The sequence below is a fragment of the Sabethes cyaneus genome, chromosome 3 (assembly GCF_943734655.1).
Source record: "Sabethes cyaneus chromosome 3, idSabCyanKW18_F2, whole genome shotgun sequence".
NCBI lineage: Eukaryota > Metazoa > Arthropoda > Insecta > Diptera > Culicidae > Sabethes > Sabethes cyaneus.
This window is the reverse complement of record NC_071355.1, coordinates 17,830,354-17,836,353: the sequence shown is the minus strand read 5'-3', so window position 1 is coordinate 17,836,353 and position 6,000 is coordinate 17,830,354.

Below are 6,000 nucleotides of genomic sequence, written 5' to 3'. Positions count from 1 at the left end.
GGCTGACCGCGCAATCACTTCGTGACGGTGCCTGCCTGGCCTGGAATGAGAAATATTTTTTTCTGTTTCTCTTTCGCTCCGATCTTTTGATGCAATTTGACAGCTTTTTGTTTTGCTTCCTTAAATTTGCTTCTGCTTCTGCATCCAACGGCGGGCATTAATCTAAGAGGCGGGATTCGTAAATATACACGGAGAAGAAAAACTCCAGTTTGTTTCAAAATTTAATTTGTTTATTGCCAGATTGCAGGGAAATGACTAATAGCGAATTCATAAATTAACCTGGGTTCGTGCTAACTCGAACCCGAAATTTATGAACGATATGGGTAGTTTGACAGATCGACCCGTAAACCGTAATGTTAGACAGTTTTTACTTGCGCTGCAAACTGAATGCTGTGCCGAGATTGCATCTCGGTTAATTTTTGAACGCTTTGACAGCAATTCGATTAAAACTGAGTGCTAATCGACCTGAACCAGGTTAATTTATGAATTCGTTATAAGGCCGTTACCAACGCAAAGTTTCAACAATGTTATACACTGCTCGACAGTTTTATGATTTGCAACTGTCAAAAATAAAACTACATCATGTCATACGCAATGCATGTTTTATTATGGACGAATAACGAAAATGATGTTTCTTGAACAGTGGTTTATTAGTAACTAAGGAAAAATATCTAGGTAACAGACCTTAAGAACAAATGAATATTAAATCGACTGCTACTTAGATTTGTTCTTCAACACCCCCCCTCAGTTGATTTCAGCTAATCCTATTTTATCCCGCAAGTTTAGGAATTGAGGTGATGATAAAGTCTTTGTTAAGAGATCTGCTTCTTGTTGTTGTGTTGTAATGTATTGTGTTATGTTATGTATGTATATCAGTTGAATCTGCTTTTTAGCGACAGCCTCTCGTACAAAATGATATTTAACATCTATGTGTTTAGCCCTTTTTGTTTCTTCCTTCTGCGCCATTGCTATTGCACCTTGGTTGTCCTCGAAAACCGGTACGGGATATATATTTTCAGCTTCCATTGCATCGGTCATTAGTCCACACAGCCATAATGTTTCGCTTACACAGCTGCTCATAGCAATATATTCTGCTTCTTTTGACGGCATAGTACAGCGTTTTGCTTCTTCGAAGACCAAGCTACGGTAGAGTTGAAAACCTTTTTATCATTAGCAAAATGCGCATCGACGAAACCAACTACAGGTGGTGAATGGGCATTGCCTTTGTATACTAGTGTAAAACGTTTAGTATCGTGAAGGTATGGTAACACTCGTTTTGCGTGCTTCCAGTGCTCCGGTCCTGCTGCATCCTGGAATCTCGATAAATAGCCAACAATATAACATAAATCCGGCCTTGTTCCCAGCATAAGATACATCAGGCCATATCACCCAAGCAGCACCATTTGTTGCATGAAGGGTTACGCAACTCTAATTGAAACATTCAAATATGGTAAAAGTTCACATCAGTTACCTTTATCGAACTGTTATGTGAATGAAAAAGCGCAAGAGGTGGAGCCTATATGCAACCAATTGTTACACAGATGTTTTATGGAACATCAATGCGCGTTATCTATCCATTCGCGACTACGATACTAAAAGAGATTTTAAGCCTGTTCGCACTCCCACGAAATCCTATACCGCGTTGTCAAAACTTGCGTGAAAACATAAACAAAAATACTTCCTTCTCTTTTTTTCTCGCACAAAAACCAATGCGCGTTATCTAAATACAAGCAGGTATTCGCGACTACGATACTAAAAGAGATTTTATGCCTGTTCGCACTCACACGAAATCCTATGTCGCGTTATCAAAACTTGCGACTACGATACTAAAAGAGATTTTAAGCCTGTTCGCACTCCCACGAAATCCTATGCCGCGTTGTCAAAACTTGCGTGAAAACAAAAACAAAAATACTTTCTTCTCTTTTTTCCTCGCACAAAAACCAAACAATTATGAGCAACTTCATCACGAATTATGTTTAGCGGGAACCGGGATTTCCTCTCAGGGCTCCAAGACGAAAATTATTTATATTAATATTCTTAATGCGACTTTAGTTTTTTGGGCCTATTATGAGCTAATCTCCATGCCATTCAAAATTTATCGTGCAAAATATAATTTTGCTTTGTATTATTTGATGCGCCTCGTGAAAGTTATTAATTTATTTATTTTCAAGTTTAAAGAATTAACCCAGATTAAGAATTCGTTTACGATGGAAAAATGCGGTGTAAAATCGAACTACATACTGCAATCAAATAATATTTTAGTAAATGCCATGGATTCCTGATGAATGTTCGTGTAATTATTGTTAAAATAAAAACATTCCTTCGTTGAAAAATATTTTTTCATAAAAATATGGCAGAATATGATGTTACATTGGTTGTATTTGTTTGGTTACATTTTATTTAACCATATGCCGTAATCAACATGATGCAACATCATGTGACATTATTGTTTAGCAATGGCATTATAATAACACGATGTTGCGATGAAGTTTCATGTTACTAGATATAGACTAATATATTTGTGACAGCCAGTATAAGTATTGGATTACCTGAATCCAACATATTAATAACATGAAGTTGCTTATTTGTTGCGTGTTTCAATACTGTAACCGGTGAAGTTTTTTGCAATTTAAACAAGACTTAATAGCCACATGGAAGATGTTGCAAGTGCTGCTTGGGCAGCCATATCGAAACTATTCGTGAATATGCTTTTAATTTCCGCAATATTTCTGACACTCTTGGCTGCAATCAAAAGATCGTCTACATATACAACGATGTATGCAGTATCACCATCTTGCTGTCTGGTGTATAAACAATAATCGTATCGTGAACGAGTAAAACCATGGATCTCTAAGACTTCATTAAAACGACTATTCCAGCAACGTGGGGACTGTTTCACAAGCAAACCTCATTTTCATCAGCCTTTACACCATCCGGTATTGCCATGTATACTTGCTCTTCCAGCACACCGTTCAGAAACGCCGTGCGAACGTCCATTTGATGTATTTCGTAACAGCGATTATTTGCTATAGCCAATACAGTTCGAATTGTGTTCAATCTTGCAACCGGCGCGAATGTCTCTTCATAATCAACGTGTTTCCTCTGCATAAGCCCTTGGCTACCAAACGAGCTTTAAAACGCACAGGATTACCATCAGCATTTTCAACGTAAAAACCCATTTACTAGGGACTGGAACAACAGACGCAGGCTTCTTCACCAGCACCCACGTGTGATTTTTATTCAACGCCAATAGTTCTTCTTCGACTGCCTGTAGCCACTGCGCACGATCTGGATGATTGTTGATATCATCGTAACTGTTTGGTACCTGAGAAAATTCAACAGCAGAATTTGCTCCGTATGACGTTAAGAATTCTTTAAACCAACCTGGTCTCCTGCACTCTATAAAAGATCCTGCACGTAACTACAAAAGATACAGCAATACTTTTTTCAGCAAAATTGTAGATAAGAACTAGTTCTACAAATGTCCTATATATAATTTTGTCATATTTTGCTCGGCTGAGACGGTACTGTCAAATGAATCAAAATTGACTCAAAGTGATCGAACCCTCCCTGCCGCCCAGTTAACTTCAAGGTACGATGCTGGTCTAACAAGCACATCATCGTATGTTCGAATCTCGGCTAGGCGGTGCTGCAAGATAGAATTAGTAGGATTTTTGCACTAGCACCGTAACTGTCTTGTAGTCTAACAACCGGCCGCGAAGTTTGTCGATAGGGAAGGGTCAAGTTTTAGAAAGACGAAAGAAAGACTGCTTTTTTGATATCTCGGTTGTGCGGTCAGTAAACGACCCGAGCTCTATATTCGGTAGACTCCACAGAACACTGCTAGTGTACAGAGACCAGTCCCAAATTCACTATCTTAAAAGAAAAACCCAATAAAGTGATACACAGCGACAGACTTGCCTTGCAAATATTAACGGAAAATGAGCAGTCATTAATTTTTCGTCAGAAAGCACAATTTCGAAAGCAGTTTTTAGGTCCAAAACAAAGGCTCTGTTTTCAAAAATATATTCATTGCATTCTTATTGTCAATCTGAACACAGTGAATATATTTTCATGAACTGAATTTTTATTTCAAACAAAAAACTGCTTTTGAAATTTACAATAACGACTCATTTCACCTTAATGCAATGTGATGCTCCAAAGTTATGTATTTGCGAAAGAACTTCATCCTTCCGTGGGTTAACAAAGGCTCCCATACAAAAAATAACAGGAAGCTCTGAAAACTAAATTAAAGTATTTGATAAAATTTATTTAATTTAATCTCGGATTTGATTTAATCTCGGATACTTTTGACGTAGGACTACGTCTTACGGCAAGTTTTGAGATAGGGTGTCATTCCAAAAAATCGCACTTGAGCTTCGTTTTGAGCGCTAATGGCTTTCGGTTTTCCGATCGATTTTCAATATTCTTACACCAATCGATTGGAAAATCTTCTAAGAATTGGCCCAAATAAAGAAAAGTATGGATTCTTGATGTTAAACTATTGAAAAATTGAAAATAATAAACCTATGTTTTACCAGAATTCTCGCTTCGTGATTGGTTGTTGGAAATGACGTCATCAAAGCAGAAATGCATTTTCACACTTCGGCTTTTAATTCAGTCAATTTTCAATAGATTTCCAAGATATTCACACCAATTGATCGGAAAATCGATTTGGAAAATATAGCAAAGAGAACAGATTAACAGGCTCGAAGAAAGTAATCGGTCTTTTGTGTGTAAAATCCGCCGGTGGCGCCCTCCAGAAATAGTTTGCCAAACTTTTTACACACTTTTCGGCAATTGCCTGGTAGTCTGTTCAATGGCAATATAGAAAACTATTGACACAGATAAACAGACAAACTCTTGGAAAAAAATCAACAAAAATTATCGTATCACACATTTTACCTGAACACCAGTGCCATCTATGAACGATATTCCCAAATATCAAAGAGCAACAGGAGTATCCCTCGAACTAGCAAGTATTTTATGGGGGACATCCCCTTCTTTCGTTAAAAAAGCGCCACTTTGACCAAAACGGAGACATTCCCAACTAAGCCCAAATTTCAAATGACGGTTTAACCGGTTCGAAGAATGGAAAACGAGTGTTATGTCTGTTTGTCTATGCTATTGATTTTCAATGCACGTCATTGGAAAATTGAATTATTTTTTTTGGCTGCCCACGTCAGTGCTTCCATAGCACGGATGACAGGAATATATACGATATAAGCTATGGGTTAAGCTTCCTTATGATTGTATTTAATTTACGCTCTATAGAATCCGATCGAAAATTGTTGAGCTTCAGCTGTTGCTGCTTCGCCGGATAAGGCAACGAAGACTTCCAAATTCACCAAGCGAAACGCCAACAGATCGAAGAATCCATCGACTCTTCCACCAATGAACGATATGGTTTTAGCTGCTATGCCTTTTACTGCGCATCGTCAATCGGTCAGCGGCTTTCGTTGGCGACACATCAGACAGGCAGCTTTCGAGTCATATCCGTGGTATTATTTTAAAGGTTGTATTTGAAACATTGTTTGCCTTACGGTGCACATCGTCATCAGTTGGTCATTTTCATCGGCTGCTGAGGAAAGGAAAGTATGATGAGCTCAAACACAGATCTGGAGCACTAGTCTCGCTGCCGTGAAGGAATATCTGGCTGCTGAAGTTCTGGAATTGGCAGGAAATATGCTGCTTGCGACAACAAAACGACCAGAATTATGTCACGTCACTTGCAGTTGGCCACCTGGACTGGTATTTTATCGTGGCTCATGACCATACGCGAACGGCTTCGTCGATCGCAAAGCTGCTGAGCCTTTCCGGCTGGTCCGTTTCAACAAGCCGTGCCTGGTTAGCGGTTATCGGTACTTCAATTTACCGAAAAGAGAATTACGTTAGGTGCGTTAGTGCAAGTTTATTGCAATTAGAAATGATCATCAGGCTACATGTGAGGTACGATAATTTTTGTTGATTTTTCCTGCAAACAAGGGGTCGGTTACTCGG